General features: G+C 44.1%; 1 protein-coding gene across 1 annotated transcript in view; it reads right to left on the bottom strand.

The window, feature by feature from the left end:
- Nucleotides 1-15,377, bottom strand: part of LOC124787768 (dynein beta chain, ciliary-like) — an 834,683-nt gene that overhangs the window by 761,309 nt on the left and 57,997 nt on the right. The window lies entirely within an intron of this gene.

The raw sequence follows: 15,377 nt of genomic DNA, 5'->3' as shown, positions 1-15,377 counted from the left end.
CTTCCGCTACAACTCTTGTTTGGGAGGAACAGATATCAAAGTCACATCTAACCATGGTGATTTACATTTTCCGTGATTTCCTTAAATCAGGAGACTGTCGCATTGGCCAGTTTCCATCCCCATCTGTGTCCAAACCGAGCTTTGTTTCCCTATTTAGTGACATCGGTGCCGACATAACATTATAATTTCACATTTTTCCCCTTCCTTCCATCTAAAGAATTAGCGACCAGCAGTATGCGCGAGAACTTGGGCAGAGCAGAGATTGAAACTTACGTACGCCGTCTATCGAGCGCAGACACAGATGTCGTGCCTTCGCTCACGCAGGCGCGCGATGCGCCCCAACTTTTAATGTTCTTTTCCGGGACGCGGGCCAACTTTGCGAGCGCAGCCTTCAAACTTGGCCACGCGGCTTCGAGCGGCCGCACGCTTGTCCCCGTGATCTTCCGCTGGCAGCAGCGTGTTTATCCGTATTAACCGCTGCCGTGCTGCGGGCAAACGCCACTTGTTAGGCGGAAAATTTTCCTTCCTGCTCTAGCTTAGCGTGACACGGCCGGCCGGCCTAGCTGTGGTTAACGTACGGTGGATCGTTCTTTACATATTTTCCACTGCAAGGCAAATTGCCTACTGAAACTGCTTCAGAACAAAAACGTAAATTGGTTTGCGTGGAACGGAGCACCTCTTGGCACATGTATGGGTAGAAGTATTCATGTAAATGAGTTCTTTGCGTGAATTTTACTGTGCTTAAATAGTTCAGTGTAGTAAACTGGTTTTGCTCAGAGAGAGCAGCAAACGTGTTGTGGTGTGGACTCTACGTATACAGCCATTTTCAGCAAGCCACCGTGAAATTAATGACAGAAAGTACTTTCTTCAGTTATCACATATTAGTGTTTACGTCCATTCCTATATACAGGGTGTTACAAAAAGGTACGGCCAAACTTTCAGGAAACATTCCTCACACACAAATAAAGAATAGATGTTATGTGGACATGTGTCCGGAAACGCTTAATTTCCGTGTTACAGCTCATTTTAGTTTCGTCAGTATGTACTGTACTTCCTCGATTCACCGCCAGTTGGCTCAATTGAAGGAAGGTAATGTTGACTTCGGTGCTTGTGTTGACATGCGACTCATTGCTCTACAGTATTAGAACGTTTGGGCAGGCATTGTTGGTGATGGCTTGACTGGGCCCCATGTTCATCCACCTACGCTCAATGGAGCACGTTATCATGATTTCATACGGGATACTCTACCAGTGCTGCTAGAACATGTGCCTTTACAAGTACGACACAACATGTGCTTCATGCACGATGGAGCTCCTGCACATTTCAGTCGAAGTGTTCGTACGCTTCTCAACAACAGATTCAGTGACCGATGGATTGGTAGAGTTGGACCAATTCCATGGCCTCCACGCTCTCCTGACCTCAACCCTCTTGACTTCCATTTATGGGGGCATTTGAAAGCTCTTGTCTACGCAACCCCGGTACCAAATGTAGAGACTCTTCGTGCTCGTATTGTAGACGGCTGTGATACAATACGCCACTATCCAGGGCTGCATCAGCGCATCAGGGATTCCATGCGACGGAGGGTGGATGCATGTATCCTCGCTAACGGAGGACATTTTGAACACTTCCTGTAACAAAGTGTTTGAAGTCACGCTGGTACGTTCTGTTGCTGTGTGTTTCCATTCCATTATTAATGTGATTTGAAGGGAAGCAATAAAACGAGCTCTAACATGGAAAGTAAGCATTTCCGGACACATGTCCACGTAACACATTTTCTTTCTTTGTGTGTGAGGAATGTTTCCTGAAAGTTTGGCCGTACCTTTTAGTAACACCCTGTAGAGTGTCAGAAGATTGATGGCTTGAATGCGTCTGTGTGCGCTATAATTAGGCTAAACCTTTGATGGCGTTCCCTGCAGGATTAGTGATTAAAATTTATGTGTTTCTAAAAATGGCATATCCACCCATTAGCTTAACTACACTACTGGCCATTAAAATTACTACACCACGAAGATGACGCGAAATTTAACCGACTGGAAGAAAAGCTTTGATATACAAATGATTAACTTTTCAGAGCATTCACACAAGGTTGGCGCCGGTGGCGACACTTACAACGTGCTGAAACGAGGAAAGTTTCCAACCGATTTCTCATACACAAGCAGCAGTTGAGCAGCGTTGCCTGGTGAAACGTTGTTGTGTGACTTTGATAAAGGTCGGATTGTAGCCTATCGCGATTGCGGTTTAGCGTATCACGACACTGCTGCTCGCATTGATCGAGATCCAGTTACTGTTAGCAGAATATGGAATCGGTGGGTTCAGGAGGGTAATACGGAACGGCGTGCTGGATCCCCATTGAAATCGTCTGGTCAATGGTGGCCGAGCAACTGGCTCGTCACAATACGCCAGTCACTACTCTTGATGAACTGTGGTATCGTGTTGAAGCTGCATGGGCAGCTGTACCTGTACACGCCACCCAAGCTCTGTTTGACTGAATGCCCAAGCGTATCAACGCCGTTATTGCGGCCAGAGGTCGTTGTTCTGGGTACTGATTTCTCAGGATCTATGCACCTAAATTGTGTGAAAATGTAATCACATGTCAGTTCTAGTATAATATATTTGTCCAATGAATACCCGTTTATCATCTGCATTTCTTCTTGGTGTAGCAATTTTAATGGCCATTAGTGTACTTAAAACTTTTTATAATATTACAATAATGTGTATGATACACGTTAGTTTGTGCTACTATAGGAGGTGAGTTATTTAATGGAGGTAAGTTTATTTTCTTCATTGAGAGCGATTCAGCTGGCCCTAGTGATGGGTTTTATGCGGCCTGCAACACCTTCAAAAAACTATATGCGAGATTTTCACATTCTCTCGCTCGCTAAACACAAACTGTTAATCCCACAGAAAAAAATGAACAGTATCTTCGTGCAGGACTTTAATGTACATAAATTTTGTACTGTCACACGTTTTCACTGGAGTCCAAAGTTTTTGAGTTACTCAAGAAAAACGCGTTTGAAGGTCAATGTTGAACATTTTTCTTGAATAACTCGAAAACTATAGCATATAACGGAAACTTATCCCAGTACAAAATTTTACTATATTAAATTTACTACGAAAAGATCCCATTAATTTTTTTCTGTAGGATTAATAGTTTGTATGTAACGTGCAAGAGAATATGAAAATCTTGTGCGTGGTATTTGAAGGCGTTGCAGGTTGCATTAAACCAATTGGTAGGGGCAGCTGAATCACCCTGTTTATACTATCAATGGAACCTTTTAATAAAGCTCTTCATTAATTCTTTTTATTTAATGTATGTTAATTTGTTGTTTTTTATTTATATGCATTTATGTTTAAAGTTATTAATTTTTGTTTTTTCGAAATGACCTTTTTATTTTCATTGTATAATGTAAATAACTTAATGTAATGTAATTTATTTGATTTAACATATTACTATCAACATAACTTAATTAAAATTACAGGAACTTATTATTTAGGACAAAAGAAATTATTATTTTTTTACCAAATTGCTGAAGTCATCGGCCCATAAGCTTAAACACACTACTTAATCTAACTTTAACTAACTTACGTTATGGACAACACATTCACACACCCATGCCCGAGGGAAGACTCGAACCTCCGACGGGGGGAGCCGCACGGACCGTGACAAGGCGCCCTAGACCGCACGGCTACCCCGCACGGCGAAATTATTGTACAACAATATATTTATCAAGACTCACATTTGGGCAGTATTTTGTAACTAGGTACTCAAGTGTTTTGTAAACAATCCGCTTTGCAGACTTGTAGCGTTTTTGAGCTCTTATTAGTCGTTTATCGAGAAACTATCGATGACGCAACGTAGCTTATCGATGTGATACTAAACTGCAAAAAACACCACAACGTAGCCTTATAAGGGAAACTATGCGGAATGTGTGAGTGTAGCGAGGCCGAAGTCTAAGAGAAAGTGTGGCTTCTAGCTGGATGACGTACCCGATGAGAAAAGCATATAATTTGGAACTCAAAAAGAACAATATTTGTAGCGAAATGTGAAATGGTACTGTAAAGAAAAAAAATTGCAGAACACGTAAAGGTGTTCTGTCGATATCTGTATTTATGAAAATAATATTATGGCTAATACAAAAATCAAAAATAAAATTAACTGTTCTCAAAGTAATGATACGCCGTCATCCAGCCATCGTGTAGCCTGCTGCCTGATCGACATGAAAGCATGGGGCGCGTTTGTAGCAGAGGGGGCTGCAGCTAGCGTACAACTGACGTCGCCATGGGGGAAAAGGGCAGAAAAACTATCATTAATATTTAAATGGCTTGATAGGCGAGAATAAATGTTCCTGTGACTCGAGGCAAGCATACACCCACCGGGTTACCGATATTTCGCTTTGTTAGTAGTACACACTTAGATGTAATAAATACTGCTCTAATAAGATGCGCTTTTCGAGAAAACGAAGCTCAAAGTTTTACACGCCCGCTGAATAGTACTCCGAACGCCACCCGTTGAGCACTGGCGTTAACGCAGCTGGCTAGGGCAATAGCCCAAAATATGCCCGTTGGAGTGTTCGTAATCATTAACATGCATATAATATTACAAGGTTGTTACCCTTTCAATTCCTTTCCCCCAGTTCACGCTCACTCACTATGTATCCTTCCTTTTCTTATAATCAAATTCCAGTCCCCGCATCACAATTAAATTTCGTCTTCCTTAAATATATCAGTAATATTCGCCCCGATAGCTGAGTGGCCAGCATGAGGGGTTGCCGTCCTACGGACGCGGGTTCGATTCCCGGCAGAGTCGGGGATTTACTCCTCTCAGGAACTGGGTGTTGTGCTGTCTTTATCATCATTTCATCCCTGTCCGGCGCGTGGGTCGCCCAATGTGGCGCCGAATGTAATGAGACCTGCACCATGGCGGCCGGACCTGCCCCTCAAGGGGCTTCCCGGCCAGTGATGCCAAACGCTTATATCCTTTACCTCAGTAATTTCTTTTAAACCAATCCTTTGTGTATCAGTCTCACATGCGAAGCTAGTAGGCATATAAACTTGCACAGCTGTCATGGATGTTTGCTTTGTTTTGCTAGTTACGATAATACTGCCACTGTACAGTTCGTAGTAGCTTACCTACAATTTTAGTTTCGTATTCATTATTAGACCAACTCCCGCGTATTCTTACTTAATTCTGGTTGATAATCCTATTCTCGCCTGAGCAGAAATCCGGTTATTACTGCCACTGCACTTCACTAACTCCAGGTATGTCTAACTTAAACCTATCAATTTCTGTTTTGAAATTCTCTAAACTGCCAACCCACTGAAGGGATTTAACAAACCATGCTCGGATTCATAAGCTGTTTGTTTCTCCCGACGACAATGTCGTCCTGAAATCCTAGTAGTGTATGTTTCACTCCCGGAATATTTCACCTAAGAGGAAGCCGTCATCATTACGCGATGTAGTAGAGCTGCACGTCCTCGGATAATATAGCGGCAGCAGTTTCCCTTTTCTTTCAGCCTTTCGCAGTACCAAAATACACTGAAGCGCCAAAGGAACTGGTATAGGCATGCGTATTCAAATACAGAGATATTTAAACAAGCAGAACACGGCGCTGCCGTCGGCAACGCTTATACAGGGTGTTACAAAAAGGTACGGCCAAACTTTCAGGAAACATTCCTCACACACAAATAAAGAAAAGATGTTATGTGAACATGCGTCCGGAAACGCTTAATTTCCATGTTAGAGCTCATTTTAGTTTAATCCACCTACACTCAATGTAGCACGTTATCATGATTTCATACTGGATATTCTACCTGTGCTGCTAGAACATGTGCCTTTACAAGTACGACACAACATGTGCTTCATGCACGATGGAGCTCCTGCACATTTCAGTCGAAGTGTTCGTACGCTTCTCATCAACAGATTCGGTGACCGATGGATTGGCAGAGGCGGACCAATTCCATGGCCTCCACGCTCTCCTGACCTCAACCCTCTTGACTTTCATTTATGGGGGCATTTGAAAGCTCTTGTCTACGCAACCCCGGTACCAAATGTAGAGACTCTTCGTGCTCGTATTGTGGATGGCTGTGATACAATACGCCATTCTCCAGGGCTGCATCAGCGCATCAGGGATTCCATGCGACGGAGGGTGGATGCATGTATCCTCACTAACGGAGGACATTTTGAACATTTCCTGTAACAAAGTGGTGAAGTCACTCTGGTACGTTCTGTTGCTGTGTGTTTCCATTCCATGATTAATGTGATTTGAAGAGAAGTAATAAATTGAGCTCTAACATGGAAAGTAAGCGTTTCCGGACACATGTCCACATAACATATTTTCTTTCTTTGTGTGTGAGGAATGTTTGCTGAAAGTTTGGCCGTACCTTTTTGTAACACCCTGTATAAGACAACAAGTGTCCGGCGCAGTTATTAGATCGGTTACTACTGCTACAATGGTAGGTTCAAATGGCTCTGAGCACTATGGGACTTAAAATATGAGGTCATCAGTCCTCTAGACTTAGAACTACTTAAACCTAACTAACCTAAAGACATCACACACACGTCCATGCCCGAGGTTGGATTCTAACCTGCGACCGCAGCAGCAGCGCGGTTCCAGACTGAAGCGCCTAGAACCGCTCGGCCACAACAGCCGGCTACAGTGGCAGGTTATCATGATTCAAGAGAGTTTGGACGTGGTGCTATAGTCGCCATACGAGTAATGGGAAACAGTATCTCCGAGGTAGCGATGAAGTGGGGATTTTCCCACACGACCATTTCACGAGTGTACCGTGAATATCAGGAACCCGGTAAAACATCAAATCTCTGACATCGCTGCGGCCGGAAAAAGATCCTGCAGTAACAGGACCAACGATGATTGATGAGAATCGTTCAACGTGACACAAGTGCAACCTTTCCACAAATTGCTGCAGACTTCAATGATGGGCCATCAACAAGCGTCATCGTGTGAACCATTCAACGAAACTTAACTTTGAGAAATACATGTGTCCCATGCAAAGGACGACATGTAATATAATCAACGTCCTTAAGAATAGTGATTCCAGTACAAGTGAAGTGATACAGTGGGTGCTACTATCCAGGTCGCTTCTGTAGAACTGGTAGAACTGGACCGTGACCAGTCGGCGCGGCACTTACGTATGATGTCCTCTTCGTGTAGAGGGCACTGCCGTTGCGTTGTCGTCTTGGAGAGGGGTCAATCAGCGTGCAATTGGCTGACGTCTTCTTCACTGCCCTCTCTGCTCTATCGCTTAGGGCTGGCGTTCCGGCGCTTGACTTTAGCCGGAACAGTAAGGAAATTATATAAACCGATCAGAGACTTATTAGGAATCATTCTATCGACGACATGGGCCGCAGTTGGGGAAAGCCATTGACGTGAACAACTTTGACAAAGGGCAAATTGTTAAGACGGATTCTGTGAACAAGCAGCTCGGAAACGGCAAAACGTTCCTGCTACTGTCATCAGGCAAGCCTTCCGCTTCAGATAGTATACCAACCAGGATCAAAAAATGGTTCAAATGGCTCTGAGCACTATGGGACTTAACTTCTGAGGTCATCAGTCCCCTAGAACTTAGAACTACTTAAGCCTAACTAACCTAAGGACATGACACACATTCATGCCCGAGGCAGTATTCGAACCTGCGACCGTAGCGGTCACTCGGTTCCAGACTGTAGCGTCTAGAACAGCTCGGCCACCCCGGCCAGCCCAGCCAGGATCCTTTCAGAGTATGCAGACATAATAGCGCCTTTCTTAGCAATTATATACAACCGCTCACTTGACGAAAGGTCTGTTCCTAAAGACTGGAAAGTAGCACAGGTCACACCAACATTCAAGAAAGAAAATAGGTCTCAGTTGTGTGACTGGATTCGTGATTTCCTCTCAGAGAGGTCACAGTTCGCAGTGATAGACGGTAAGTCATCGAGTAGAACTGAAGTGATATCTGGCGTTCCGCAACGTAGTGTCATAGCCCCTCTGCTGTTCCTGATATACATAAATGATCTAGGTGATAATCTGAGCACCCTCGCTCCCCCCTTACATTGTTTGCAGATGACGCTGTAATTTACCGTCTAGTAATATCATCAGAGAATTTCTCTATGGTACGGAAAGTGGCAATTGGCACTAAACAAAGAAAAGTGCGAGATCATCCACATGGCTACTAAAAGAAATCTGACAGATTTTGGGTACACGATAAATCGCACAAGTCCAAAGGCTGTCAATTCGATTAAATACCTAGGAATTACAATTACGAGAATCTTAAATTGGAAAGACCACATAGATAATATTGTGGGGAAGGCGAGACAAAGACTGCGCTTTGTTGGCAGAACTCTTAGAAGATGCGACAAACCCACTAAAGAGACAGCCTACATTACACTTGTCCGTCCTCTGATGGAATATTGCTGCGCGGTGTGGGATCCTTATCAGTTAGGATTGACGGAGAACATCGAAAAAGTGCAAAGAAGGGCACCTCGTTTCGTGTCATCACGCAATAGGGGTGAGAGTGTCACTGGTATGATATGGGAGTTGGGGTGGCAGTCACTGTAACAAAGACGCTCTTCTTTGCAGCGAGATCTATTAACGAAATTTCAATCACCAACTTCCTCTTCCGAATGCGAAAATATTTTGTTGACACCCACCTACGTAGGGAGAAATGACCATCATAATAACAGGAATCAGATAGGAATCAGAGCTCGAACGGAAAGATTTTGGTGTTCCTTTTCCCCGGGCGTCATTCGAGAGTGGAATGGTAGAGAAGTAGTATGAAAATGGTTCGTTGAACCCTCTGACAGGCACTTAAGTGTGAACTGCAGAGTAACAATGTAGATGTAGATCAGTATATATGGAAACTGGTTGAAGTACAGTCAAACCACGTAGGCCATAAGGTGTTGGACATCCACGCCTCATCACAGAACATGGAGGTCGGAGACTTGCTTGCTCCGTAAAGCAGGTTAGTCGGCGAACTGTGGGAGATTTGACGACCGAGTGCACTGTTGGTGCAGGCAAAAGTGTTCGTGATACACCATACGGCGCGCATTGTTGAACACAGCGCTCTGTGGCAGATGACCCGTACGTTTTTCCATGTTGAGTCGACGATATCGTCAATTATGATTGTAGTGAACACGGAGCCATCGAGACTGGATCGTAGATCAACGGAAACGTGTCGCCTGGTAGGATGAATCATGTTTTGAGTTATGCTAGGTCAATGATCCTGCCCGGTTACGCGTCATCCAGTCCAAAGGATAATCAAAACAATCACCGCACCACGGACACAGGCCGGTGTAAGCAGGATTATGCTATGGGGCATTCACCTTGGCTTCCATGGGCTTAGCGGAATGATTGAATGCACCGTAACAGCTGTGATCCACATGGATTCCGCCATGCTTGTTGTCTTTCCCGCCAGCGGTGGAATCTTCCAGAAGGATAACTGTCCGTGTAACAAGCCCAGAGCCATGATAAGTCATGTTGATGTCTTGGCCACAAAACTCGCCTGATGTGGTCCTGATGGGACACATTTGGGACGCTATCGGTCATCATATCCGCGGCCACAAAGCACCGGTGCATAGTTTACAGAAATTGACGTGGTCTGAGCGGAAACCTCGCCGGAAACCTATCAAGGTCTTGTTGAGTCTATGCCTCGCATTGTTGCTCCTGTGTTGCATTCCAGAGGTGAATCAACGCACTATTTGAGCCGGTGCGGTTCGCTATTTAAACTTAGTCGCTGTATTTCTTAGGCGAGTTGGCTTCCCGCGCGCCGCGAGACGAGAGAATGAGGAAGGAGGGGGTTGTTGCGAGTTAGCTCTGGACTGTGCGTCAGGAGCGACATCGGTGTCGGAGGGGAAGGCCGCTTGGTCGGTGGGCCCCGGGGAAGCAGCCGGTTGGGGACGGAACGCCGTGGGCTCGAAGATCATAGTGTGGAGGGCCGGTGTTGTTCCGATGGCGATCATTGTGTGGTCACTCAAGGGCTGAGAAGTGATTTCTTGGTTCTACCCTTGGATTCCGACAAATTACGGCAGGTTTGGTGTATGAGGTGAACATGAGAATTCTGAAGAGGTGCACGTTGGTGGTGCGTATATCAGAGTTGAGTGGGGTAAACTTTGCTTCGGTACTGCAGTCTCCAGTTACAGCGCTGCATGGGAGGAGAGCGTTGATATCGGCATTGTCATCTATTTAGCTGCTTTAAAGTAAATTGTTCTGGATCGAAGGTGGGTCCAAGTGAGGGACCGAATTATTGCTTGTCTTATTAAGAAACCTTAGTCGGCCCCCAGCGCGTTAAACTCTGTTATCTACAGTTATAACGAGTAATTGACACTCTGGTAGTGTCCACGAGTGAACTTGGGAGGTACTGTTAAGTGTTTGTAGTAAGGGAAAGATTGACTGTGGAACTTTACAGTCAGACGCTTATGAATCGTATTAATTGCAGTTCACTTCTGATGGTATTTTACGAGACTACTTGTCGTGACATTCTGTGGTTTGGTGTGGCACTTCCAAGAGTTTAAATCCCCAAATATTTTTCTTACTGCCTTTCTGAGGTTGCCTTGTAACAGTTGTTGATTTGTCTCTTGTCCACCCCACCGTACTCCTGTTTGGTGCGGTGCGGTATAGTCGAAGTGTTCAGTAGTACCGCATCTACTCCTTCGCCCGTTTCAAGATTTGCGAGCCGCATCCTCATCGACGTATAATCCCAGTATGCAATTTGTGTAAGTTGGTTGCGCCCTGTTAACGTTTTGAATGTCGTAGAAAATCTTTCCCGTGCTGCATGTGATCCTGAAACAGAGCACTGTGCATGCCCACGGCGAAATCAAAAGATATGTATTGTATATTTTTTAACGGATGTAACCACTGAGCTTAAGAGTTGATTTGTGTGTTTTTTATTTGTTTCTAAAGGAAAAGATTTACATACCTAGTTAATTATAATATCTATCCTTCATTATTTGGCATAATTCGTTGTAATAATGTAGTATGCATCACATGTAGGGAGATTTATGGTTTAAAGTGTTTAAAACAAAGGATAATATCTTGTGACATGGTGCGAATCGTAGAGGCTACAGGGTTTGAGCATACGTTGATAGTAATCAGATTTTATTGCATTTAAGTTTTGTTTTAATTAATATTTTGTGATCAGTATTTTACTGCCTCTGGAGATCTCAGGTGATATCTAGGAAACGTTTGGTACTGCCATGTGCCGTTAGAATCTTTTATTTAACTTTGTGTTATGCAATTAGTAATTTTTTCCTTTGCTTACAAAGGAATTTTGAGTTTTAAGCGTCGTAGATTGATTCTGAGAGCGGTTTTTTGATTTGTTAAAATAATGCTTCAGGAACTTTCATTAAGAAACTATACTGAGGATCTTGCAGTTCATGATAACGAATGCTCACTTACTATTTTAAAATCAAGTTAATAAAGTAGTAAAACTTTAAAGGTAAAAAGGACTTTTATTAGAGAAATGGTGCCCGCCAGTACTCCCCACAACTTGCACGTATTCAAGGTATTGGCCATTGGGTGTTGTCTGTTTTCCACGGTATATATCTCAGCTAACGCCTTCGGGGCCATGTCACTGTTAAGGAGTTGCTCTTAATCTTTCGGCTCAATAGAGTAAGTGTTGGTCTGGTACCGAGTAAACTGCTATCTGGAAGTCAAGAAATACTTCATCTGCATGACTGTCTTCATCCTCTGTAACATCTCATTTCCTGGCCGTAACGGTGTACCACCACTATGGCCATTCTCAAGGACAGCGTCATGTTTCTGGGAGCAGCAAGCTTGTTTCGGCTAGGAGCTTATGGGCTGGGTTTTTTACTAATCAGATTTTAGTGGTTATTTCCCCAGTGACATTCGGTGTTTCCGACATCCTTACAGGAGCGTCGAAAACGGGAGCAGGAAATGGCAAATGAGAATTCCTTCATTCCACTGCTATTTCTAATAGGCTGAAAGGCCTATGTGTTGAATTCGCGAATCCGAGAGGTTCGCCTTAAACCTTGTGTCTGAAGCAACAAGTCGTAGGCCCACTGGAATGGAGTTTGTGTTTTGAAGAGGTGATCATTCCGGAACTCTGATCAGCGGCGTTATGTTTTCGGTGTGGAAAGCTAACAGCATGTGAAAGTGCTTTTTTGTAGGGGGCCAACTTCTGCATGGACACTTTCCTGTCTACCTTGGCATGTTGTGGCAATACCATAAGATATATCGCTATGCATTAATAAGTAAATTTGGCAGCTTAATGTTTTAAACGGGTTGGACGGAAATACATCATTACTGGCTTCTTATGTAAGATCCATGTATTCTCTTCACTGACGCTGGCCTGAGAAGATAAGGGATGGTCCTTGGTGGTCACAGAGACAGCTCGTGTCCTCCCCTGCTGGGCTGCTGGCTCATAGAAATATTGTGACCGCATGCTGGCTGATTTCCGTTGTCTGCGAGGCGGTACTGCCTTGGAAAATACTCGTATATCAGGCCGACCACAGACCCTGGAGCATTTCTGCTGTGACGTATCTGCATTTCCTGTCAGCAGTTGCAATTACAAGACACCGACATTGTGCTGTGTGCAGTGTGGAAAAATTCCATAATCTAACTGTTCGGATGATGTCAGCCTAGGTGCTGTAGCTCAAATGGCAACACAGCATATACACAGTGGTCCATTGATCGTGACCGGGCCAAATATCTCACGAAATAAGCGTCAAACGAAAAAACTACAAAGAACGAAACTTGCTAGCCTTAAGGGGGGAAACCAGGTGGCGCTATGGTTGGCCCGCTAGATGGCGCTGCCATAGGTCAAACGGATATCAACTGCATTTTCTTAAATAGGAATCCCCATTTTTCATTACATATTCGTGTAGTACGTAAAGAAATATGAATGTATTAGTTGGACCACATTTTTCGCTTTGTGATAGATGGCGCTGTAATAGTCACAAACGTATAAGTACGTAACATTCCGCCAGTGCGGACGGTATTTGCTTCGTGATACATTACCCGTGTTAAAATGGACCGTTTACCAACTGCAGAAAAGGTCGATATCGTGTTGATGTATGGCTATTGTGATGAAAATGCCCAACGGTCGTGTACTATGTATGCTGCTCGGTATCCTGGACGACATCATCCAAGTGTCCGGACCGTTCGCCGGATAGTTACGTTATTTAAGCAAACAGGAAGTGTTCAGCCACATGTGAATCGTCAACCACGACCTGCAACAAATGATGATGCCCAAGTAGCTGTTTTAGCTACTGTCGCAGCTAATCCGCACACCACTAGCAGACAAATCGCGCGTGAATCGGGAACCTCAAAAACGTTGGTGTTGACAATGCTACATCAACATCGATTGCACCCGTACCATATTTCTATGCATCAGTAGTTGCATGGCGACGACTTTGAACGTTGTGTACTGTTCTGCCACTGGGCACAAGAGAAATTACGGAACGATGACAGATTTTTTGTACACATTTTATTTAGCGACGAAGCGTCATTCACCAACAGCAGTAACGTATACCGGCATAATATGCACTATTGGGAAACAGAATATCCACGGTGGCTGCGACAAGTGGATCATCAGCGACCTTGGCGGGTTAATGTATGGTGCTGCATTATGGTTCAATGGCTCTGAGGGCTATGGGCCTTAACATCTGAGGTCATCAGTCCCGTGGCATAATGGGAAGAAGTATAATTGGCCCCCATTTTATCGATGGCAATATAAATGGTGCAATGTATGCTGATTTCCTACGTAATGTTCTACCGATGTTACTACAAGATGTTTCACTGCATGACAGAATGGCGATGTATTTCCAACATGATGGATGTCCGGCACATATCTCGCGTGCGGTTGAAGCAGTATTGAATAGCATTTTTCATGACGGGTGGATTGGTCGTCGAAGCACGTTCACCGGATCTGACGTCCCCGGATTTCTTTCTGTGGGTAAAGTTGAAGGATATTTGCTTTCGTAAACCACCGACAACGCCTGACAACATGTGTCGGCGCATTGTCAATGCATGTGCGAACATTACGGAAGGCGAACTACTCGCTGCTGAGAGGAATGTCGTTACACGTGTTGCCAAATGCACTGAGGCTGACAGACATAATTTTGAGCATTGATTTCATTAATGTGGATTTTACAGGTAATCACGCTGCAACAGCATGCGTTCTCAGAAATGATAAGTTCACAAAGGTACATGTATCACATTGGAACAACCGAAATAAAATGTTCAAACGTACCTACGATCTGTATTTTAATTTAAAAAACCTACCTTTTACCAACTGTTCGTCTAAAATTGTGAGGCATATGTTTGTGACTATTGCAGCGCCATCTACACGAATATGTAATAAAAAATGGGGGTTCCTATTTTAAAAAACGCAGTTGATATCCGATTGACTTATGGCAGCGCCATCTAGTGGGCCAACCATAGCGCCATCTGGTTTCCCCCTTCAAGCTAGACGAGTTTCTTTCTTTGCAGTTTTTTCGTTTGATGCTTATTTCGTGAGATATTTGGCCAGATCACTATCAATGAACCACTCTGTATAGTGTGCCAACCTCTGGGCAGTTAATGAGCATACTGTAAGCGATAGCGGATCAGTTTTGGCAGGTTTCACCTGCATTTCATCATGCAGAGAGGAATTTTTGGTCGTCACTGTGCCGAAAGTTTTGAATCCTCCCCAACAAATAGTGTTTCTTAGGGAGGGGAGATGAATCAGGAGTCGAACAGTCGGTGCGGTGACGGGCGACAGGTCACATCGAGAGAGAGAGACAGGCGCCTGGTCGCAGCCTGGTGCAGTTTTCGCTGATTCGATGGACTAAGTATCGTTTTTTATCACTAGCGCTGCTTTTCCTCTGAGCAGTTCACAACTTGTGAGGAACAGTTCCGCTGCTTCTTTTGCGTTTTCAGTGTGTTTCCTTGTTTGGATCTTGGATCCCGTTCAACTTGCTTTTGCGGGCTGCACAGTTTCTGGAAAGCCAATTGTAGTTCCAACCATCTGTTCAATTAGAGATATCTACTACTTGTTAGCAGAACTGTCCGTCCCAATCGCTCCATCAATTATTTATTGTACTTTTGGGCACAACAATGTGCATTCCATTATGGAATTTGATTTGTTAGATTTTGTAGAGATGATCTATCTCTTATCCGAGCGTTAAATAAGAAACTGTTCATAGATCTATTTCGAGAAAATGTTCACCTTACTTTTGAAGCAGTTTAAAGAAAACGAGTCCCGAGATTAAAAGAACTGAATTTTTCCTCCCTTTTTTATTGTCCAACAACAGTTCAGGTCTGGCGACCGTCATTAAATAACCAACTTGACCGATCTGTTCTGCACAACTGAATTGTGCTCACCTACTGTGACGGCATTCTGCTGTAACGCAGGTGCCCCTACACAGAACTAACAGGGTGCTC

Source organism: Schistocerca piceifrons, chromosome 3 (assembly GCF_021461385.2).
Source record: "Schistocerca piceifrons isolate TAMUIC-IGC-003096 chromosome 3, iqSchPice1.1, whole genome shotgun sequence".
Lineage (NCBI taxonomy): Eukaryota > Metazoa > Arthropoda > Insecta > Orthoptera > Acrididae > Schistocerca > Schistocerca piceifrons.
Note: the sequence above shows the minus strand (reverse complement) of the source record. Positions and strands in the feature narration are given on the sequence as shown.